General features: G+C 38.6%; 1 pseudogene; it reads left to right on the plus strand.

Moving 5' to 3' along the window:
• Window positions 1–7,264: 7,264 nt before the first annotated feature.
• LOC123387478 lies at window positions 7,265–7,392 on the plus strand (annotated as a pseudogene).
• The last annotated feature ends 18,245 nt before the right edge of the window (window positions 7,393–25,637 follow it).

Here is a 25,637-nt window from a genome sequence, read left to right on the forward strand (position 1 = left end):
CTCACCCTCTCAGCCATTGGAAGTCACAGTGAGAAGATGGCTGTCTCTGAGCCAGGAAGGGACTTGCCACCACATATCATATTTGCTGTCCTTGATCTTAGATTTCCTGGCCTCCAGAAATGGGAGAAATAGATGTCCATTGCTCAGAAGACACCCAGTTTATTGTATTTTTGTTATAGCAGCCCAAACAAACTAAGACACATGTCAAATCAGTAACATTTTTATTTGAATTCTCTGCTGAGGCTCAGGTGTGAAGTGAAAAAATGGATGGACGTGTCTGTATATTTTCAGACCTGGCTCAGGTTTATAATAATCTAATTAAACCACATTTGTGTTGAGGAGTATTTTTGACTTGCAGAATGTAATCTAAAATCGCTGCAGGCATGAGAGGGTGTGGTGTGTGTGTTAGGGAGTGTGTGGTTGCGGGGAGGCTCCTTTTGTCCTCCCTGTTCTGAAGATGAGCAGGGTGATTCTTAGCTTGGGAGAAGTAAAGTGCCTGCAGCATTATGGAGGCAGCTGTGACAGGCTAACACCATGGCTGGGAATTATGCTTGCATTCAAACTCAGATCCTGGCTCTGCTGCATGAGCCAGAGCTGTGTGATTTTGGGCAAGGTGCTTAACTTCTTGGAACCTATTGGCTCATCTGTAAAATGGGACTAAATGTAGTGTTCAGGTTTGTGGTAAGGATTAAATAACCAACACACAGTGCCTTGTTGATAGTGAGTACTCCATAAATAATTGCTGTGGTGATTTTTCTCATGATAGGATAGTTGGCTGAATTAGTTGTAAGCCCAGTTTTGGGGTATTTTATGTAGGTAACCTGCCCAAGAATACCACTACTTTCCCCACCTTATGCTTACATAGGGCCTTTGTTTCTCAGCAGGCTTTACACGAGGTTTCTTATCTGAAGTTTATAGCCACTATCTAAAGTCATCAGAAAGGCATTTTCATCCCCTTGGTCAAGGCTATCCAAGTGACTTTCAGAAGTTCATATCTCCCACTCACTGGTGTTGCTTCCTAACGTAAAATGGGCTTGTCTAAAAGAAGAAGTATTTCTTTTTCTTCTCAGGACAATGAGAACAGCAATTTCTCAGGTTTTTCAGAACCTTCTGAACCCAAATTAATCCACACTATTCCTCTTAAAGGAACAAAGGCAAGAAATACATGCTCTCTTGTTCATAAGGATTGCGAGTGCTCTTTTTTTTTTTTTTTTAATTAAATGAGGATGGATACCTTCAGTCATCCACCCTCTTTTTAATTTCCTATGTTCAATTTGATTAAGATGTGTTTCTTCAAGATATGTGCTATCTGGTTCTTGTTGTATAAAAAGTTTAATATCTTTCCCCCTTTTATTGGAGTAGTAAGGCATTTGACATTAAAAATAATAGCTTTGAATTTTCCTGTTGCTGTCTGCATTCAGTAGGGGGAATATTAAGAATAGATGGGAAAATTCATTTAATTCTTTCTCTGAAGAGTCCTTTCAAAGCATTATGCTTAACATGATCTACTCTATAGTCCACAGATGCATAGAATAAATAAAATAGAATGATAACATAAATTCCTTAGCGTCTAATCCAGGAAATGAATGTCTGTTAAAGAAATATGGCTAGCAATCTTTTAAAAAGTCACTGAAAACTTATTTCTTCCCTTTGTTTAGCTGAAGTGAGCATGTGAATTGATTTTCAAGGAGGGGAATTGCAAGGGAGCTTAAAAAGAACAACATTCTGTTTTACTGTTTAAACCTCCCAAATTAGTACACTCTCTGAGTTGTGCTTTATGCCCCATCCCAAGTCTTTGTTCTTGGACAAAGACTTGGTTTTGGACAGAACTTCTAATATCTAGGCATTAGGGAAGGAAGAAGCAGCAGCAGACAGGGTCCTGCGCTAAGGTACGCCAAGGTGCTACTAAGACTTCCAGCCGTGCTGGACCCAGATGCCCTGGAGTAGACACTCTCAGGCCGAGGCCAGTGGGCGGTGGGCTTTCAAACAAGAAGTGTGGTCCACTGTGTCTGCCTGTTTTCTTCTGTATCAGCTCCATAATAGCTCAGTGATTCTAAAGGACTTAGGGCTTCAAATATACAACCTCTGGGTTGAAATCTTGATTTCTCTAGTACGAACTTTATCCTTTGTGCATCAATTTTTGTAATAGCTGGCTTCCAAGATCACCTCCGATGATCCCCACCTTTTACTGACACCCTCATGTAACCACCTCTCATATTTACCAGTTGATCTGTGTAACTAATAAAATATACAGAGATGATGGTGTGTCACTTCTGAGGTTCAGTTATAGAATACCAAAACCTCCATGTTGGTGGCTCTTGCACTTTTAGAACACGTGTTCTGGGGGAAGCCAGCCGCTGTGCTGTGAGCTACCCTATAGACTCACGCGGGAGAGACCGAGGTCCTCTGCTAAAAGCCACGTGAGTGAGCTTGGAAGTGGGTCCTCTAGCCTCAGTCTTAATGGCAAAATGGGAATAATAATAGTCCCAGTACCTGCCAAGGTACTAAGTGACATAGCATATATAAATGACCCAGAGTTAAATGTTCGATAAGTAGTGGGTGCTATTACTAGCACTTCTGAGTTGGCTAGTTGACTCTTCTCTCAGATGCAGAAATGGTGTATATAACTGTTTAGTGCTGGGACTTTTGCTAGCGCCACTATTTGGACCTCCCTTTAGCAAATACTCATCTTCTTTTGGCCAGCCCTGTCCTGTCTCATCACTGCTTCCAGGGGAGGGATAAGATTCAGCCAACTTACCAAATAGTGTGTGTTGAGTCACTGCCTCGGTGTGTCCAGACACTGGGTCAGATCAGCCTGGAAAATCAGCCCTGAGAGCAAGAAGGATGTTTTGGAGGGAGACTTTTGAAATTATTTTTTATTTTTTGACAAATTTTTCCATTTTGAGAGAAGATGGTAAGTTGGACAATGGAAGGGATATGAGTGTTGAATGGAGTCAAGGGAGTGATTATAAATTTATTTTTTTAGTGAAAGTGTAAGAAAGCTCTTTGACCCTTTTATATTTTATTTTAATTTGTTTTAGTGTGAGTTATCAGTACATAATTTGTAACACAGTGGTTATATAGTATTGATTTTCTTCTCCTAGAGAAGGAAAACACAGCTACTCTCAAGTATTGATCAGAGAGGCGCTCCTGCTCTTTTGGGAAAGTCTTCTTGGTTCTAACGTATAGCTCCAGGAATTGTATGAGAGGAAAGGGACACCTACCTAGTTGGCCAGTATGGGAGAATCGACCTGGGCAATCAGTGCGAGAAACAGATGTCACATGTGGATGTCAACAGACTGTTCTCACAGCCTGGTTCTTTTAGCATTCACAGCTGCATATGCTATGGATGGGTCAATACCCTTTGATAAATGTGTTATTTTCCTCCATAGTTAAAGATTTTGGTCAAAAATGATCTTTGCTGTGAGGGGTATGGAAGATAAACAAAATAACTTCTTTCATAGTGGGGTAAACTGATCTACTGAACAATTTTGTTATTTATCTCAGGATAGATAAAACCCAAAGCCAAGTACTTCCATAGTAATCTACAAATTGATACTGTTTCATTGTTATCAGTGCTGTTATTTTTTAAATCAATGCAGCAAGCATACAACAAATTCCATGGGTTCTGTAGGTAGTAGATTTGTTTTTGTGAAAGTGCACCATTTCAAATTTATTTACTTCAATTAAATATATTCAGATGAATCACTTAGATGTCTATGAATTTTTTGATTTCCTTTAGTCACCAAATCTTTAGATACCAAAGGTGCTCTGGAATAGTCTACAGGTAAAAGAGAGCAGATTTATCAAGGCTAGACCTAGAGGGAAGAGATATAAAATAGTAACCCAAGGGGGCAGGGTGGTTCTCTAACCTTTGTGTGGAGCTGTTGATAGACCCAGGGCTTGATTGCTTGTTCTTGGTACCATCTCAGCTATGTTTCAGTACAGCCTGAAGGCTCTGTTTCCTGTCTCTTTTTCTGAGTCACTGCCCAGTTATTAGCAAGGAGATGTTTGCCCTCGGGCCTAGGGCAAACAGGGATGAGTAGTATGAAACTTTCACTTGTGTTAAGCAGAGAACTGTAAATTGAATTGTTCTTAAATCATGCTATGCTATAGCATATTGATTTGCTAACTATAAGTTGAATGCTATTTGAGAAATAGTTCTTGTTCTATTTCTATCAGTAAATTTCCAGGTTATTCTAATTCATTCCTTCTTTTAAAGCAGTGGGCCACACTTTTCCAACCATATTTGCCCATAATGCTTGACTGAATCTCACATAACATCTCTGTTTGTATAGGTGTGCATGTACCTTAGGGTATTTCTGAAAAGTCCTCTGTCATTGTGATGATGCATTTAAACTTCTTGTTGGAAACTTTCACGTGAAATGATCTGGCAAACAGGCTTATAGTCTTGAATAAATTGCCAAGACTACTACCTCAGGTGGTTCCTAGACAGGGCAGTTATAGAGCAAATGTGCTTTATAGAGTAACTAGTAACTTCTAGAAATAACTGATGAGATAACTGGAACGAACAAAATCAGAAGTGGAAGAGAAGGCATTGCAACTGACACCACAGAAATATGAAGGATCGTAAGAGACTACTATGAACAGTTATACACCGGCAAACTGGACAACCTGTATGTTTCTAGATTCCTAGAAACATACAACCTACCAAGACTGAATTATGAATTAATAGAAATCTGAACAGACCAATGACTAGTAAGGAGCTTATACGAGTAATCAAAACTGTCCCCAGGACCAAATGGCCTCACTGGTAAAATCTTACAAAATTTTAAAGAAGAATTAATTGCAATACTTCTCAAACTTCCAAAAAATAGAAGAAGAGGGAGTCCCCAAAGGGCAACATTACTTTGATATTGAAACCAGACAAAGGCACTATAAGAAAAAAAATACAGGCCAATACCCAGATGAACACAGATTCAAAAATCTTCAACAAAATATTAGCAAACTGAACTCAACAATACAAAAGAAGAGTCACGCATCATGATAAGTGGTATTTATCTCACTTTGCAGGGATGCAAAGATGGTCCAATATCCTCAAATCAATCACTCTGGTATACCACATTAACAAAAGGAAGAATAAAAATCACATGATCATCTTGATAGATGTAGAGAAGCACTGGACAAAAATCAACATCCTTTCATGATAAAAACTCATCATGGTAACCCTCAACAAAGTGGGTATAGAGAGAACATACCTCAACATAATAAAGGCCATATATGACAAGGCCACAGCTAATATCATACTCAGTGGTGAAAATCTGAAAGCCTTTTCTCTAAAATCAGGAATAAGACAGGGCTGTCAACTCTTGCCACTTTTTTAAACATAGAACTGAAAATCCTAACCAGAGCTATTAGACATAGAGCTATTAGAAATAGAGCATCCAAATTGGAAAGGAAGAAATAAGATTGACTCTATTTGTAGATGGCACAATAGTAAATATAGAAAACCTGAAGGACTCATCAAAAAAACCTGTAAGAGCCAGTAAAGAAATGCAGTAAAGTTGCAGGATGTGAAATCAGTACACAAAATCAGTTGTATTTCCACACACTAACAACTTTCAAAAAGAGAAAGTAAGTAAGTAATCCCAGTTACAATTGTATCAAAAAGAATAAAATTACCTAGGAATAAATTTAACCAAGGAAGTAAAAGACCTGGATACTGAAAACTAAAAGACATTGACGAATGAAATTGAAGAAGACATGAATAAATGGAAAAATAATGTGTGTTCACGGATTGGAATAATTAATTTTGTTAAAATGTCCATACTAATTAAAGCGATCTACAGATTTAATGCAACACCTATTAAAATTCCAATGGCACGTTTCACTGAGATAGAGCAAGCAATTCTATCTTGCTTGAGGTCAAAAGACCTCAAATAGCCAAAGCAATCTTGAGAATGAACAAAGCTAGAGGCATCACATGTCCTGATTTCAAAGTATATTACAAAATTATAGTAATCAAAACAGTATGGTACTGGCACAGAAACATAGACACATAGATCAGTGAAATAGAATAGAGAGCCTAGAAATAAACTCATGCATCTGTGGTCAATTAATTTATTACAAGGAACCATGACCATGCAGTGGGAAAAAGATAGTCTCTTCAATAAATGGTGTTGGGAAAATTGGACAACCATATGCAAAATGATGAAAATGGACCACTATCTTATACTATACACAAAAATCAACTCAAAGTGGTTTAAAGATGTAATATAAAACCTGAAACAATAGATCTCCTACAAGAAAACACAGTAGTTAAGCTCCTTATCATCATCTCCTTTAAAAAATATTAATAGAATCTCTCCAATTACTGTGGATATGAAACTTTTATTGGTTACATATACTGCAAAACCCCTTATTTGTTACTTGTCTATTTACTTTTGTAATGGTGTATTTGATAAAGAGAGTTACTACTTTTAATGTGGTCAAATTAGCTTTTTTTTTTTTTAAATGGTTAATGCCTTTTCTATCCTACTTAAGGATACTATTTCTATCCGAAGGTCATGGAGATATTCTTAGTTTTTCCTTCTAGAAGGTTTATTATTTTTTTGCTTTTTTATATTTATATTAATGATAAATCTAGAATTATTTTTTAGTGTGTGGTATATAGTAGGGGCTAAATATTTCTAAAATGAATATTTAGTTGACATAGTATCATTTACTAAAAAGAATACTCTTATCCTACTGTGCCTGTGGTACCAAACATGGTTGTAAATTAGGTGACCTTATATGTATGGCTAGATTTCTAGACTCTGTTCTGTTCTGTTAGTCTGTTTTTCTCTTTTTGTACCAATACCACACTGTCTTAGTGTAGTCTTATGAATAAGTCCTGGTATCTGGGAGAGCAGGTACTCCTAATTTTTTTTTCTTTTTCTATGATATCTTTGCTAGTCTTGGTCCATTGCATTTCATGTAAAAGTTGAAATTCTCTTGTCAGTTTCCATAAAATATATCTTTCAGTAATTGTATGAGTTTGCATTAAATCCATACATAAATTTAAGGAGAGTTATCACAATGTTGGGCTCATTAATTAATGAATATCATAAATGGTTCCATTTGTTAAGTTTTCTTGAAACTTTGTAAGTAAAGTTTTATAGCTTTCTGTGTAGTAGTCTTAGATCTTTTATTAGATTTACTCACATTTATTATATTTTTATAGTATTATGTTATATTTTTAGCATACCATTTTCAAACGGTGACTAACATATAAATCACATTGATTTTAAAATATTAAACTTTAAGCTTTGTGCAGTGGCAGTATCGTAGCCAATGTGGTTTATCTGAGGCGCAATTATTGCTAATTGAAAACTTTGCCTAAATTTTAAATTTCATCTAGAAAATTTGATATGTTTGTTTATTAATTCTAATAATTTACTTATAAATTCTTTTTTAAACACATATAATAATATCATCTGCAAAATAATGAAAATTTTATTTATTTTTTCCAATCCTAGTATATTTTTATTTCGTTTTCTTGCCTTAATGTACTATCTAGGCCTCCAATCAGTATTGAATAGAAGTAATGTTAGAGGTTTTCTTATCTCATTCCTAATATCAGGGAGGAAGATTTTTCAACATTTAAGTATCACATGTACTTGTTCACTGTGAGCTTTTTTTTTTTTTTTAAAGATTTTATTTATTTATTTGTCAGAGAAGGAGAGAGAGACAGAGCACAAGCAGGGATAGCGGCAGGCAGAGGGAGAAACAGGCACCCTGCTAAGCAAGGATTCAGATTTGGGACTTGATCCTAGGACCCTAGGACCATGACCCAAGCTGATGGCAGATGCTTAACTGACTGAGCCACCCAGATGTTCCTTCACTGTGAGCTTTGATAAGATTAAGGAAGTTCCCGTCTTTGTCTAATGACTTTTTTTTTTTAAATAAGACTTTATTTATTTAAGGAAGAGAGAGACAGTACAAATTGGGGGGATGGGCAGAGGGAAAAGCCAAATCCTTGCTGAGGAGAGAACCTGGTCTTGGCCTTGATCCCAGAACCTTGAGATCATGACCTGAGCAGAAGGCAGACACTTAACCGACTGAGCCACCTGGGTTCCTCTAAGACCTTTTTAAGAATAACTGTGAATGCATGTTGAATTTTATCAAGTATTTTTCAGCATCTATCAAGTAATCTTATGGTTTTCTCCTTTATTTCATTAATCTGGTTAATTACATTATTTTACATATCTATTGTAACATACTTAAAAAATTTAGTCTACTTTGTTTTTCAGTTAGAATATTTAGTCTTTTAACATATGATATAATTTTCTAATATACTAAATGTTTTTTTTCTTTTTCAGAGAGGGAGAGAGAGAGAGAGAATATATGTGTGAGCAGGGGGAGGGGCATATGGAGAGGGAGAGAAGCTTTTTTTTTTTTTTAGGTTTTATTTATTTATTTGATAGACAGAGATCACAGGTAGGCAGAGAGGCAGGCAGAGAGAGAGGAGGAAGCAGGCTCCCTGCTGAGCAGAGACCCTGGGATCATGATCTGAGCTGAAGGCAGAGGCTTTAACCCACTGAGCCACCCAGGCGCCCGGAGAGGGAGAGAATCTTAAGTGGGCTCCATGCCTGCCACAGGGCTCCATCTCACCAACCTAAGATCATGACCGCAGCCAAAATCAAGAGTCAGATGCTTAACCAACTGAGTCACCCACCCAGGTGTCCCTCAAATATAAATTTAAATTGTAACTAACATTTTTTTGTCTTCCTGTTCTATGTAATTTTTTCCTCATTTCTTACCTTTCTTTGTTTTTGTTGTTGTTGTTTTCCTTTCTTCTTTTGGATTTATTATTTTTATTATTCCTTTTCTCCCCTACTCACTCAGTAGTAATATTAATACACTCTCTTCTTATTCTTTTATTGGTTATTCTAGAGATTGCAAGGGTGCCTTGTGCAAAATATATCTACCATCAGATATTTTCTGTCCTTCTGTGTCATTCTCCTGTTGTGCTTAAACCTTAAAAAATTTTCACTGAAATGATAGAAAAGAATGCTGACATTGATAGCATAGTAAAAATCTAAAATGCGCATGTAGCTCCTGAGAGGTAGTTCTGCCTTCTCAGTACATGCTGGGATGTTCTCAGCCTATACCTCCTAAATGCCAGACTGCAGGGGAGAAAATACAGAGGCCATCCCCACCATCACCATCACCACCACTGTGGGGGAACTCTGTCTCATTTATGATACCTGGTCTTCCTTGTCTCTACTGTTCTAGCCCAACCTTCTCTGTGAGGGTAATATTTGTGATAAAGGCAAACAATTATTATTCTGACAAAGATTTCCTTCTTCTGCCTTATTTTCACAATATTTGCATTGGGATAACTCTGTATCTTTGCCACTCACTTTTGAAAATGGTAATTTTCATTATTTTAAATGTTTCCAAAAGGTATTAAATGCCCTTAGGTGTTGAATTGAACATTTAGGAAAGGAGTCAAAACAGACTCTTTGGGTAGTTCAGTCACCGGCATATTTTATTTGGCCTACGGAGTATTTTTAAACATTATTTGAACTTTCATGTCTTTAAGTGAACCATACAGTCTCCATTCTCCCTTTGGTCTTAAGCCCACCTCCCACTCTAGTGTTATTCTCTTCTGGCCCCCTACATTTGGCCAGGTGTCTTACAAGAATCTGGCCCTGCTTTTGCAGTGAGAGACTGGTCTCTTCAGTAGGACTAGAACCAACCTGAAACATTCTGAAAGAGAGAGTTTGATTCTCTTACAAAGAACTTGGAGATTTATTACTGAAACACTGCATCTCTCTGTGTCTCTCCACTCGAGTGATATTTATCTTTGCTCACGAAGATCTACGATGAATCCGCTGGACTGGGGACAGTAATAGAGCTGCTAGCGTCACTTCCTTGGAGAGGTCTTCTCTGTTCATGTCCTGCAGAGTAGTTTTTCTTCTTAATTCTGTTTCTCCCAATTTCTTTTCTTTAAGCTATTTATGACAGTATTTATTTTAGTTCTTTATTTGCTTACTTGCTTGTCTGTTGTTCCTTCTGAGCCTGACACTCCTTGAAGGGGGTGCATTGTTGTATTCTTGGCATATCGTGCAGTGCTTTGCAGGAGAGACTCAGTCATGTCTGGCTTGAGGAATGAATGAAAGAGGCACTGCGGTTGCACGAGCACTGTGTAGATTTCCTGCCTGTGACTGTGCTCATCCCCCATGGAACCTGCGGTCAGTGGAGGTGGGGAGCACGTGTGGGTGTCAGTGCTAATGTTCAGCCCTGTGGCAATTTCCCCACTAGGGACTGTGAGGAAAGCAGTGAGAAATCTCTTAAAAAGGAATCTTGATACCGTTCCTGGGGAACATACATGTGTACCTTGCATGTGGTCTAAACAAAAAGAAAATCAATTAGGTCACACACCTGGAAGTGGAGGGGTCGGGGACGGATTTCAGTGTTATTAACTGATGATCTGATAAAAATTGAGATTCTCTCTGAATCTCTGCTCTGTTGTCCTGTGCTGGCTTCACCCTGGGGGGGGGAGTTCTTTGTGGATACAGCACATAGTACCAGGGCTACATGCTTGTCTTTCCCATCTGATGATTCCGTGTGTGTGTGTGTGTGTGTGTGTGTGCCAGAGAGAGAGAGAGAGAGAGAGTGAGAGAGCGCACACACCTCTTCTGCAGCCACTCAACAACCAAAGTCTTTTTCTTTCCCTGTGTTTAGTTGAGTTGGACCAAATCGAGCCAAATGCCCATGTCTGAACCAGTAATTCCCTCTGGCCTTTATTCAAACATCGTCTTCTCCATTAGACCTTCCCTGACTCATCTGTCTAAAAGCACAAACCAACTTTGCAGCTTCATCTCTGTCTAAATCACTTATCATCTAACTAGCTATGCTTTTTACTTAGCTTTCCCTTTGCTTATTGTTCCTAATCTCCATAAGGGCAGAGATTTTGTGTATTCTAATTCCTGTGGTATCTTCTTTGTCTAGAATGGCCTATGACTTAGAAGTCATCTAATAAGTATTTTTTTAAGATTTTATTTATTTATTTGACAGACAGAGATCACAAGTAGGCAGAGAGGCAGGCAGAGAGAGAAGGGGAAGCAGGCTCCCCACTGAACAGAGAGCCCGATGCGGGGCTCAATCCCAGGACCCTGGGATCATGACCTGAGCCGAAGGCAGAGGCTTTAATCCACTGAGCCACCCAGGCGCCCCTAATAAATATTTTTTGATTGAATTAGTGAATGAATGTGGCCAGGGAGATTTCACAGGACTATTGGCTCTGACTTTTTTCTCTGTTTAACAGAAATATGATTCCTATCCCATACAATTCACCTGTTTGAAGTGTTCAATTCAATGGCTTAGTATATTCACAGAGTTGTGCACCCATCACCACAATCATGTTTAGAACATTTTCATTACCTCTCCAGAGAAGCTCCTATTCCTCTAGCCATTATTCCTCACCTCCTTCATTCCTTTCAGCCCTAGGTAGCCACGAATCTACTTCGGTCTCTATAAATTTGCCTATTCTGGATGTTTCATGTGTGTGGAATGTGTGTGTCTTCTGTGACTAGCGTCTTTCCCTTTGCACGTTCTCAGGTTTCATCCATGTTGTCGCCCATATCAGTAGTTTATTTCTTTTTGTTGCTGAATCACATTCCAGAGCACGGATATATTGCATTTTATTTATTCATCTCTCAGGTAGTGGGCTCACCTTCGTTCTTAAACCAGTCACTGTGAAGAAGGCTTGGTTTGCCGTGATTGATTTATGGGATTTACAATCCCAGCCCCTCTTCCTTGTTTCAGTGCCTCCGAACGAAGCGCTGCCTCACATAAGGGGAGGGACATAACGGATGCTCGCGGTCAGCCATCAGCCGATTGGTATCATGTCATAGAAAGTTTCTTCGTTTTTTCCTTCTGTCTTTGCATTGTCATATTTTCCTCCTTCCAGTCATTATTATTGTCATATATTGGAGGGTCAATGGCTTGTGGCATCAAAACCATAATAAGACAGAAGGTAAGCCAGCAACAGAGTGAATCATATTAGCTCTGTCTTCAGTTTAATTTCTTCATAAAAAAATCTCTCATTTTTCAATGGACACTGAGGTGTTACTCTGGAGGACTGCAATAAAAAATATCACCATTTCACCTAGGATGTAAAATATTTTCCCAAGGCAGTCTCTTCTTAATTTCCTGTGTTCTGTCTGTTGGAAGGCTCGCTGGTGCAAAGCCAATATGAGCTATGCTATATTTCAAACAAATGCCTTTTTGTTCTGGAGGACTGGGTATTCTTTTTTCTTTTCCAAGTAATTAACCCAGTCAGGGAAAAATACCAAAAGTCATTTTGTCCGTTTTTGTTTCCCTTTTTCCTCTCTGGTCAAGGTTGGAACATTCTTCTCATCAAGAATATTTCCAAAGACAACTTTGGGTAGCCAGTGAGGACACTGTCCACACTTTTTAATTCAGTGGCAGAGGCTTTGGGAAAACAGCATGCTTCTTGTAGTCCAAGCAAAAAGGTGCAAATGGCTTTATTGAAAATCAATATGCTCTTGTGAAGTGCTGCTCATTTCTGAGTTCTTCACCATTTGTCGTTTTGCACCGATAGAGTTGGAAGGAGGTTTACAGCTGTGGGTCTCCGAGTCTCAGGTTTTATTTATTTATTTTTTTCCTGTCTTTTCTACTATGAGCATAAGGTTAAAGGGGCATTTGGTATTTTATTTGTTTACTCTTTGGAAGAAGAGATATGTGGCTTTTTCCTACCCTCTCTTTGATAACTGGAGTTAAATTCCCTCCCACTAAGGGATATAGCTGTCACTCACAATGTGGTCTCCTAAGTGAGGTCAGATTTGCGCAGACTTTGGAAGAGTGTTTGAGGTTTCTTAAAAGTTCCCTCAGGATGCTGTAGAAAGTCTCCTGAATCCCAGGGAGTGAAAAGTTGAGACATGGGGGTGTTGAGTTCAGTCAGTGTAGGAAGGCAAATGTCTTCATACTCTGTAATGGATGCTCAGGTGCCTAAATTAGGCCTAGTTCTGATCATTAGTGTAAGAACACAAATTGGTTTTAATTGGTCACAGTTTTGGTGAAAGATTATCTGTGAGATTGGATTTACCAAAATTTATGGGCTAGTTGCTATTAATATGGCAGCATCTGAGGAAGATCAGGGTCATTTGTAATGACTTCATTTGATTTGTACAGATTTCGATGAATTACAACATTTTTCCTGTGCTGAGAAACTAGATACTTCCTCATAAATTTCCATGGACCCTTTAAAAAGTTTAACCTTCATTTTAAGCCTAGAGATAACATAAATCTGAACAGTGAGGTATGGGTGATGGTTAGCTGTGTCACAGCAAGGTCTTAATGAAATAGAGCCTAGAGGGGGGCCATAGGAGAGGGAGGACTGGAAAGTATGCCCTTGGACAATTTCTTAATGAATCAATGTCTAAGGGTCACTTTATTTATTTATTTATTTATTTGGTGCCTTGCAAATACATGGTATTCAGTGCATTTAGTTGACCTGACCTGAATGGGATTTACAGAGAGAATGACAGGTGACCCAAAATAATTTTAACTCTTGATTGAGAACAACATGTTTTACTTTTTAATGTTTTGAGCCGGGAGAGGGGTGAGGACAAGCCCAGGGGTTAAATGGTTTTATTTCTTAGTGTCACATTTTTTCCCTGTAAAATTCCTACCTACACCTAAGCGAATAATACTCCTCTTTGGTCTCATTTGCCATATCCTTTACCCAGACTGGTGCCTTTGTTTCTTTTCAGTAACTTCCGATCCTATCCTGAGACCTTTGAGCAATCCCAACAAGGCTTGCTAAGTCCTTAGAGAGGGCCTCTTACTACAAAGTGTTACTAATATTCCATACTGTAACTTAAACATTGCCTGCTGTACAATTTGATTACTAGTTAATTAGGATTCTGTTTAATTTGATCAGAACCTCTGGAATTAAATCATTTTATATTAGAAAAATTATAAAATTTGATTGTTCCAAGAAAAGATTATTAGAATGCCAATCAGGTGGTTAGAAAAAAATGTCATCAAATAATAAGACTAATTTTATAAACAAATTGGAAAACAGCCAGAAAAGCCAGCCTAAGTTTGTTCTCAAAGTGTGTCTCCAGGGAACTGAGAGCTAGCAAAATCTTTGTAATGGTTCTATGGGCTGACCTCTTGTAGCTCAGATGTTTGTAATAAAACAGTGGGTAAAAGTTTATTGTTGCATGGATGGAAAATTTACTTGTGATATTTAGTAAAAAGCCTAGGCATAACCATCATTGTTTTGACTCAGTCAACGAAATTATTCATTTACTCATTTGTATATGCATACCTTTATTTATCTTTGGTGATTCTTCAGGTAACATGAACTGTATCACTCCTGAAAGGCTTTCTGGAGTACATTGTGCAGAGGTCAGTCATTTATCTGGTAGTTTTGGGAACCAGATCATCCATTTCTTTTCTTCTTGTATGTGCTCTGTATGTCAGATTGTGGGTGAGAGTTGATGCCGTTTCTCTAAAATGTATTGAGAGGAAATGGCCTTGCAGGCAACTGTTAGTAAGGTTTTAAAATAGTTTCCTGGGACAAGTCTGGCTTGACCAGGTGAGAAAATGCAGAAGGATGGCTAGTACTGGCCAGCAGCTTTGGTCGCCCCAGTCACTCATAACTGGACGTCTCCATGTTGAGGTGACATGATGGTGAATTTACCTTCTGTTTTCACAAAATATGACTAATTTGGGACATTTAAATACACAGCACATGTTATTAAATAAATGAGGAATACCATGTGAAGTTTTAAAAAAATAATAAAGAGGATTCTAACTACTGAATTTCTTGTTTGAGCATGTGATCTAATATGCTATATTCAGTTTCCTTATGGAATTTCACAGTTCACCGGTTTTGCTTATTCTCTACTGTATTGTGTTTTTGTTTGTTTGATTGGTTAGTTCTTTTCATAAACAAACCTTTTATCTCAGATAAAGGCCCCTATTAATCTAACTTTCTTTCAGAGATATTTTTCTATTGCTTCAATTCTCTCTTGGCAAAACCGGATAGATTTCCCCCTACCTTTCAAAAACCATGTTTTGTTTTCTGTGTTATTTTTTGCCAGAATTTCACTTAAGAAAAAGAAAAACAAAATAGATATTTTGTTCACAGATGTAAAGCGAGACCTTGGAAATTCTGTAGATCATTATTCTTAAGAAATATCATTACTAGAATATGTAATAATATGGCTTTTGGGGAGAATGTATTTGTCCCTCTGGTCAGGTCCTGGAGATTACAAGAAAAAACACCTACATATTGCCTCAACAGAAAGATTACTGGAAGGATATATCAAGAACTTGAGTATAAAAAAAGGTATCTACTGTATCAATTTTCCTGGGCTCTGTAATATGCAGTTAGTTTCTTAAAAATTAATAATATATCAATAACAATGATAAAATGCTAATAGCTAATATTTATTGAGAAGTTAGTGGGTGGTACACATGTTACTGGGATTACATAATTAAATCTTCAAAGTGACTCTACAAGTTAGGTATATTATCTTCATTTTACAGATGAAATGATGACTTGGAGAAGTTAAATAATTGTCTAAGGTCAAACTATTTTTTAAGTGGGGATGGGACTCCAGATAGAATCCAGATCTTCAGCTATATAGTGTGTTGGGTTCATTTCCATTTTTAAGTGGTTAAAATCACATCCACTGGCTCAAAAATTTAAAGGTAAAGATCTTTTTTTTTCATCCTTACCTTTTCTGTGACTCCCAACCCCTCCAAACTGGTTAAGTCCTCTTGTTATTTTCTGTGTAGTCAACTGGAGTTTTCTTAATGCACATAAGGACAAATATGAGTATTTATTCCCTTCCTTACTCTTTAAAACACAAATTGTAGCATTTATACTCTTTAAAACACAAATTGTAGCATTTATATGCACTAGACTGTCCATGCTTGTTTGTATCTTGTAGAGCTTGGCCTTTAACTCCCTTACTTACTCTGCCTTTCATGACCATCTCTGAACTGTTCAATTCTATATAGACCAACCACCCTGGTTGGTGGTTTAAGCACTTTCAAAAATGGAAAGCCTGGGGGTGCCTAGATGGCTCAGTGGGTTAGGCCTCTGCCTTCAGCTCAGGTCATGATCCCAGGGTCCTGAGATGGAGCCCCACAGCGGGGAGCCTGCTTCCCCCTCTTTCTCTGCCTGCCTCTCTGCCTACTTGTGATCTCTCTCTGTCAGATAAATAAAAAAAGTATTTAAAAAAAAATGGAAAGCCTGGTAGGGCAGTTTATGCCAGTCTTCTCAAAAGTGGCTGCCCCTTGGGAATGCAAGCTGGTGCAGCCACTTTGGATAACAGTGTGGAGATTCCTTAAGAAATTAAAAATAGAGCTTCCCTATGACCCTGCAATTGCACTACTGGGTATTTACCCCAAAGATACAAATGTAGTGAAAAGAAGGGCCATCTGTACCCCAATGTTTATAGCAGCAATGGCCACGGTCACCAAACTGTGGAAAGAACCAAGATGCCCTTCAATGGACGAATGGATAAGGAAGATGTGGTCCATATACACTATGGAGTATTATGCCTCCATCAGAAGATGAATACCCAATTTTTGAAACAACATGGACAGGACTGGAAGAGATTATGCTGAGTGAAATCAGTCAAGCAGAGAGAGTCAATTATCATATGGTTTCACTTATTTGTGGAGCATAACAAATAACACGGAGGACATGGGGAGATGGAGAGGAGGAGGGAGCTGAGGGAAATTGGAAGGGGAGGTGAACCATGAGAGACTATGGACCCTGAAAAACAATCTGAGGGTTTTGAAGGGGCAAGGGGTGGGAGGTTAGGGGTACCAGGTAGTGGGTATTGGGGAGGGCACATATTGCATGGAGCACTGGGTGTGGTGCAAAAGCAATGAATACTGTTACGCTGAAAGGAAATAAAAAAATATATACATCTATCACTGGTTTATTATGCAAATTACAAATATATTAAAATTAAAATTTTAGTAAAAAAAAAAGCAGCTGCCCCTCCTGATGTCCAGTCCATATATGATTATCTTACAATGCATAAACTGATTCCTCCACTGAGGCTGAGACTGGCTCTATCTAGCATGGGTGAAGAGCAGTGAGTTGGAAACACTGCTCAGAAATTAAATGTAAGTGAGGTAGATGCAGACTGCCTTGGTATCTCTGTATGTGCTTTTAGTGTAATCAGATATCTATCTACTTATCGTCTATCTATCTATCTACATATATATATATACACAACATATATATACACACATATACACAACATATATATATGTGTGTGTGTGTGTGTGTGTGTGTATTTGAGAAGTTTTAAGTTCAAAGAAAACATTGAGTAGAATGTACAGAGGATTCCGATAGACCCTCGTCCCTATTGATGCATAAGCTCCCCCACTGTCAACATTCCATACCGCAGTGGTACATTTTTTACTTTTTTTTTGCTTGCTTTTTATAATATAGTAACTCCAAAACAAGACTTATATTTAGTTGACATTATATTGAGAGCAGCTAGTTTGCTCAGGGCTCCATGTAGCCCAGACTAAGTAGTAAGGGAGAGGAGGGTGAGCAGAGAGACTAAAGGAGTGTGTTCTCAGAAGCCCAAGTCCAGTTGGGAAATCAGACCACATATATAAACTGACTTGGGAATATATTTCCTGAGAAATAATACATTGATAAGTGGAAAGTAATACCCCATAAAAGGCACACTTACTAATTCAGCAATGTAGATCTTGAGGTCATGTGAACATGGATTGGGTTGAAATTTACTTTCTATACCACTTTAGGAAAAAGGTAGCACCAAGGGTGTAAATCAGTGTATGGAGGCCACACTTAGTCTATTTAAGGCAGTGAATCATTTTCTAGTATTTCCCAAACCACTTTAGCATCAGCCACTTCAATGGCAACAATGTGCTAGTAATTATTATAAATGGTTATTAGTCATTTATTAAGTCATTTATTAAAACAGGTCCAATGAGAGCTTTACTTGACAGTATTTGGCCTTTATTCAACATTTTTTTGAGCCACTTCTCTGTGACCACAAGAGGCAGCATGATGCCATTAAAGACCCTGTGTTCTGGTGCCAGAGACTGGCCTTTTTTTTTTTTTTTTTTTTTTTTTTTTTGGTACCTTAAGCATATACTAGCCTGTGACCTAAAGCACATGACTTTGTCTTTCAAAGCTTCAGCACTTTATAATGTCGATGTGAGGATGATTGAGACAACTTATTTCAAGTGCCCTGCTTGGTGACCAGCACATGGCAGTTTCAGCAGAAATATATAACCTCTTTGTTCAAAAAGTTGGAGAAACCAAACTCTATTTATAGAGCAAGACTGCCAAATCTTAACTAATAAGAAGCATAACAAAATGATCTTAAAAATTACAGTTGCAGTTGACCCAGCCTTAAATTCTTATAAATCACTGAGGTTTCACCATGGAGTTGAGTTCAGCAAGGCTGATAGAGCAGTTAACTAGCAAGTGTGACATGTGGCCATGTTTCAGGATGCGTGGCCACTTAGACCCTGGGTTTGCAGGCAGGAAGGCCTTAAAAACCTGCTACATTTCAAAGGTCTCAGATAGCTCCTCAGGTGCACATATTCCCCCATTTAAACATGCTGAGCTGTTGTCAACAGCTTAGGCACTGCAGGGCTGCTATGGGGCTGCCCAGGATGGGAGGCGACCTGTGGGTCACCTGACTCTTGGACAGTGTAGGTGTCTTTCAGCAAAGAGACATTGGGGCCAGTGATTGATTACTCCCCTGTGAAAGAAAGATGCTTGTCCAGGAGGCAGTTGCCAAACTGCTAGCCAAGCTTATGTGTACTCTGGAACATTTTATCCACATACTGCTTCCAACGTAGCCTACCTTCTGAAGAGGTTTCTGTCATTAGTGTTGGAGAGAGGATTTCACTCTACCCCGCAGTCCCATTTTTTGACTGGTAGTCTTAAGAGGGTTATTACTTTGTTGGCTAAAGAGCACTAAAATTTTATGACATGCCATATGGAACTAAAGAATTAAAGAGGTGACCCCCTTTGTATGGTATTATTAATTCTGATTATCACCCATCTCTTGCCTTCAGCCATTTCTCTGGCCTCTGAATGAGGTCTGTACTAGTGGTCTGAAATAATATTGTTTTGGCTTCTGAAAGCTGTAATTTCCCTGAGATGGCAGTTGTGGTAGAGCACTTTTTCTCTCTTTCCAATTTCCTGGATACATCCACACATGGAATTGAAATGGCCTCTTTCTACCTGCTGTGTACATAGGACCTCTACACCTGTTCAGTCATGAAACCACTAATGAGGCCTCTCCTGTCCTATTCAGGATTTTGACAGAATATGAAATCTCATTACCCAGAGTCAATGAATGACATCTGTTCCCCATCCCTCTCCTGAAGCCAGCATTCCAGCTGCTTGGTGCTAAAAAAGATGTGCCACTCAGAGAGAGAATTAGAGTCCAGAAAAGAAGGTGTCCCTCCTCTGTCCATCAAGAGGGCAGATCGAGCTTTCTAGTGTTCCACTTCCTATGTAGGCCTTTGTCCTGAAAGAATAAGCATAAGAGAAACTTTCATTATTACTGGCTTTAAAAAAAATTCTGACTATTTGCTTCTGAAACAAATCAAAACCTGGCAGTATGGGGTTTTCTTGATAAAAAAGATATGGAAAATCTTAATCTGAAGACATCCAGCTAAATGGGTAAATGATTAAATTGATTGAATGTTAAGTTGATTTAAAATGCATATGAATAAAAAGGTTATTTATATAATTTGACCTCTCTTAGATCCTTCTTTATATATATATATATATATATATATATAGATAGATAGATAGATATAGATATAGATAGATCGATCTCTATGTAGAGATCTATATATACATCTATAAATTTTTTATTTGGGGACTATTCTTGCATAGTGACATATATAATACAAAATCAATATCAAATACTGTGCAATTAATTTATCCAAAATATTTCATTGTTTTCATTCATTATTCATTTATGAAAGTGACCACTAAAGTATTTTATTGAACACCTACTATGTGTCAGGCATTATAATTGCTGCTATGGATATAAAGATGAGTAAGAGCTCAGTGTTAGAAAAGGAGACGTGATAAAGTAAGTCATTATAGGCTTTGTGGGGTGAGTCCTACAGCTGATGGATTGGAGGAGTGGGATCATCCCTCCTGGAAGCATGAAGCCCTGAGAGGGGTAGATTGCTAGCCGGGACTTAGGGGGGCCAGGAAGACACAGGCAGGAAGCCATTCAAGGCAGAGGGAGGACGTATATGTATGAAGGCAAGCAGGAGGGAAAAGGCATCTCGGGTTTTGAGTCTTACAGTACCTTGACTGCTGGGAGAATATACTCTGAGAAGAGAAATGGTATTGGACAGATTCTTCTGGGTCCCATCCTGCAAGATCCTTTAGGCTGGTAGAACGTTTGGGCTTTTTTGCTGCAAGAGGAATTTCATTCTTTGTCAGAAGTAGACTCTAAAAGTTTATTGAGCAAAGCTGCATTGCACTGAAGACTTTTTAATTTTTTATTTGTTTTGTGAAACTGTTATGTACACACGGTAACAACTGCACTATAATTGATTGTTTTATCCTGAAAACAAGCCTGCCATTCTACTCCTTCCCACCCAGAAAAGGTCTCACTCCCCAGTGGGAAGCTCGCTCCCTTCTCATCCACCTCCTCCTCCTTCAGGCAGTTTTTGCCATGCTTTAGACAAGACGTTCGATCAATCTTAGGTAACAGTTAATGATGCCAGCAGTCAAGGAAGATGATTTAATTCACTTTTTTTTCTGTCCCTTCCTCCTTCCCTTCTGCTCTGAGTGCGATTCTCGATGTGATTATTGTTATTTCTTCTATTAATTACAATCGTAACTTTTATTTTTATTTATTATTTATTTTTTTAAAAGATTTTATTTATTTATTTGATAGAGATCACAAGTAGGCAGAAGAGGCAGGCAGAGAGAGAGAGAGGGAGAAACAGACCCCCCCCTCACCGAGCAGAGAGCCCCATTCGGGACCTGATCCTAGGACCCTGAGATCATGAGCTGAACCAAAAGCAGAGGCTCAACGCACTGAGCCACCCAGGAGCCCCTGTTGTAACTTTTAATAACATCTCTGCTCTTGTTCAGTCAGATTTGGTAGTGTCTTTTGATTCACCACTTTATACAAATGCGTATCTTTCCCCCCTGCTTCCCTCCCCGCTTCTTCCCACTTTTGCTCTGTCCCTCTTTGTTAGTAGCTCCTCTTTTATGTTTGCTTTGTCAAGGTGGTCAAGGTTTATGTCTTGTACTGTGAGGACCTGCGAACGTTAGTCACGTTAGTCAATAACGACAGGTCGCCGTGTGCTAGGACACTGCTTTGATCTCTGCGAGCCCTGTGTTGTAAGTTAAGCCGGGCAATGCAGACTATTCTGGGTGTGTTTAGATCAAAGGCAAATGGATTCCTCTTGCTTTCATTCCATGAATTGCTTGAAAATGATTCATTTCACTTTATTATTGGAGTCTCACTTCCGTGTGCACTCTCTGTTGTTTTCCTGGCATCCTGTTGGCTTTGCATTGTTCTTGCACGATTTTCTCTGTAGATAGCTTCAATTTCTTCTTTAAATTCTTAACGTTGCCTTCCATTGTATTGAGGGCTCATTCTAATATTTCTGGAATCCTCCCTCCTGCGAGTCTGCTCTGTTCCACGGGAGCCTGGAGTGGTGGCTTCCTGGATGCGCGGCACAGCCTCCATGCTGGAAGCCCTGGGTATTGCTCTCACGTGTTGCCCCGCTGTTTCCTGGTTCTTGTGTCAGCCTTTTTTGTTTGTATCCTTGTTTTGCTGGAGTCTCTCCTTAAGGAAATTCTCCCCAAATAACCTTTCTCTTCTTTTTCAAAGCCCTTCAGTCTTTATTCTCCAATCCTTTTCCACTCCCTTCTACTCAGGCAACATTTTTAAGGTATTCACTGTGCATCCTTTTGCATGTATATGTTCTTGAAAAATGTTCTTTTGCTTGCATACATTTTTTTTTTTCATTCAAGTAAATAGGATTGTATTACTCTGCTGGTCATTTGTCTGTTTCCTCTCAGATCCATTCCCTGAATTTTTCTTGCTGGTTTCTGTATCACATACCAGGGCATGACCTGTGCAAAGCTCATTTCCCACACATCCCTGGCTTCTGGTTGGGTTTTGAAGAAAGCACTGGTGTGAGATTAGAGGAAAGGAGGAAGGGAGAGGGTGGTGTATCCCTCCCTGCCCTCCCCCATTCCCCTACCAGTTGCTGCCTCATGGTGACTTGGACAGTGGCTGTATCACTGCTGTGTGGCCGGCACCACCTGGGTGGTCCTGGCTTCTAAGCTCTTGTAACAACCCCCTAACATCTTTTTTTCCTTTATTCCTCCCACACGTGTATCTCAGTGGGGAAAATTTTGCCTTCAGAGAAGCTAAAATGGTTCTTGGGGGATGGGGATCTTAATTTTTTTTTTACGTACGGTGTATAAAGAGATATACAGTGTATCATGGTGGAGGGATGATTGGGGAAAATCTACCTAAGAAGTGTTCTCAGAGGGACAATAATGAAAGACACCACAGCAGTTGTTGATTGGTGCTTTGCCTTATATTCCTCTGTTTTTTCCTTCAGACCTTCTAAAATCTTTCTAGTTTTCCGTATTAACTGCCCTCTCTTCAACTCCCTGGCTTAAGTTCTGCTTTCTTGGAAGATGCTTACTGACATCATTATGTATTTAATTTTACTTCTTACATTTCCCCCCACGAAGCACTGTATTTGGTAGATCCATCTACATTGTTGTGTATATCTAACCTTTTGCTTCTGGCTGCTGTGCGGTGTTCTGTGGTGTACCTCTGCCAAAGTCTGCATAACCTCTCTCTCATTATAAATGTGGATTTTGCCTCCAGTTCCCCACTCGACAGAAGAGCTGCACTCCACATCCTCATAAACGAACCCTAAGGAACTGTGAGAACTACTCAGAGGAAAAGATGCATGAGGGGATCTGCTGAGTCATGAGTACAGTCATTCTGATTGCCAGGTTGTTTTCCAGGAAGTCGCATCATTGCGTATTCTCATCCACTTTATAATTATTGCCAGTCTAATAGATATAAAATGGCATCTCCTTAAAATCTTAGATTGAATTTCTCTGTTTGCTGTTTTTTCAAAAAAATAACGCATCCTGTATTTGTTGCTCTTTTGGGTTTCCTCTTTTGCAAATTGCCTATTTGTATTCGCCTATTTTTGTTACTATGGTGGTTGTTCTTTTTATTGTTATTTTGTAGGTGTTCCTTAAATATTGTCAGTAGTGACTGGTTTAGGCACAGCTACGTATCTCAATCTTTCACGTGTCTGTTGACTTTGTCAATGGTTTTAAATGGTAAGTTGAACCTAAATATTGAATGTGATGAAATTATGAATTTCTTTTTAGTTTTATAGTTCATGCTTTAGGGAGTTTTAAATAGAACCCCCAAATTCCTTTCCAGCTTCTAAAGAATGAAGATATTCTTCCACATTTTTGCCTTTCAAGTTTATGGTTTTCTCTTTCACTTGAAAAAAAAATAATGTATTTATTGAGAGAGAGAGAGAGAGAGAGCATGAGCAAGGGCAGAGGTAGAGGAAGGAGCAGGTGGCCCAGTGCAGGGCTCAATCCCAGGACTCTGGGATCATGACTTGAGCCGAAGACAGAAGCTTAATTGACTGAGCAACCCAGGTGGCCCTTTTGCTTTCATTTTGAAGGCTTTAATTAATCTGGAGTATATCTTTGTATGGAGTTTTAAGTAGGGATCAACAGTTGTTTTTGGTATAATGAGGTCATTGCCCCAGCATCACCTATAAATGCAATAAATGTGTCCATGCTTTCTGTTCTATTAAATTCACACAGTAGTCTCTTCTTGTGTGAATACAATGTGATTTTGATTACTATGATTTCATAGTATCCCTTAGGGAAACTTTCCCTCTATATCTCCTTTTGTTAAGGATGATTTAGTTATTCATGGTTGTTTATTGTTTCTTGAAAATGTTAGAGTGTATCTGTCAAGTTCCTCATAAAAGTCAAAATTGGCGGTTTGATTGGAATTACATTGAAGAAAGATAAGTTTTTGAGGTTTTTCATGCCTAAAATATCTTTATCTGCCCTCAGACTTAATCAATAATTTGGCCAGGTACAGAACTCTTGGTTGAAGATGATTTTCCCTGACAACATGGAAAGCATTGGTCCATTGGCTTCTGTATCTGCTGTGTTGGTAAAAAGGCATCCCTTGCAGGTTTTGCCCTTGGGAAGCTTTTAAAGTCTTTTTGTTATATTTAGGGTTTTGATATTTCACAGTGATGTGTGTAGGTATAGGTTTTTAAAAAAAATTCATCATGTTAGGCATTTGGTTTGTACTTCTAATCTTGAAACGTGTGTCTTGATTTAGCACTGGGAAATTTTCTTATATTATTTCTTCAGTAGTTCCCTCCCCTTTAATTTTTTTTTCTCATAATGGGATGTTTATTAATTGGATGTTGGTAGTCTGAATATTACAAGGAATATTTTTCATGTATTTGTCCTTTTGCTTCAATTTTAGGAAATTTCTTTGACTTTGTTTTCTGGTTTCCTTCTAATAATTTTATTTCAAGAATGATTTTAAATGTCCAATATCTTTTTTTTTTAAAGATTTTATTTATTTATTTGACAGAGAGAGATCACAAGTAGGCAGAGAGGCAGGCAGAGAGAGAGGAAGGGAAGCAGGCCCCCTGCTGAGCAGAGAGCCTGATGTGGGACTCCATCCCAGGACCCTGAGATCATGACCCACTGAGCCACCCAGGCGCCCCAGATGTCCAAAATCTTAAGTTGTAGTTTTCACTATTTTGTCATAGCACCCTGATTTTGTTTTATGAGAGTGATAAACTTTTTTACTCTTTTTGTCTACAGTAATTAGACTTTAAAAACTATCTTCTTTCCCCTGACTCATTTTTGAGGTCAGTTTTTCTATTTGTCCTTCATACTTCTGCTTCTCCTCAGTTTCTGGTCAATAGTGGTTATCTCTTCATCTTTAAGAAAGTAAGATTGGACACTGGAATTGATTTCCTTTCCTGTCGTAGAGGTAGGACCCCTAAGGTCTCTTCTCCTAATGGAAATTCTCAGGGAAGCTCAGTGTGGGTTGGGTGGGGCAGGTCATGTCACTGCTTATGATGGGCCAGGTGGAAGCACCTCACAACCAAGCCAGATAAAGAGGTCTTTTCTCCTGTAAACCAGAAGACATGCTGTAAGTATTTGCTAGTCCCATCTGTTCAGTTTCTTTAGAGAAGATCTATTGGCTTTTGATCTAGGAGTAAATGGTCTCTGCCTACATTCTTCCTTAGCCAAGGAAGTGATAGCTTGCATTCTTATGGATAGAATTTACCTTTTACATGGTTTTAGAAGCTCCCAGTGAAGACTGTGTGTCTATCCATGTTCATGGGAAATAGATGGTACACCCTCACTATAAAATAATTAGAGGAGGTTTATTTACCAAGAGACTGTATATGATGATATATGATGATATGTGTATAAGGAAACTATAATGGTGCAATAACTCAGTGTTTTGGTAGCACCTAAGCAGTTCCCATGATGAGACCCAAAGGTACCAAGAGGCAGCGGGGTTGGGGGTGGGGGATGGTTGTTA

This window comes from Mustela putorius, unplaced genomic scaffold, assembly GCF_011764305.1.
Source record: "Mustela putorius furo isolate JIRA1106 unplaced genomic scaffold, ASM1176430v1.1 tig00003853_pilon_pilon_pilon, whole genome shotgun sequence".
Taxonomy (NCBI): Eukaryota; Metazoa; Chordata; class Mammalia; order Carnivora; family Mustelidae; genus Mustela; species Mustela putorius.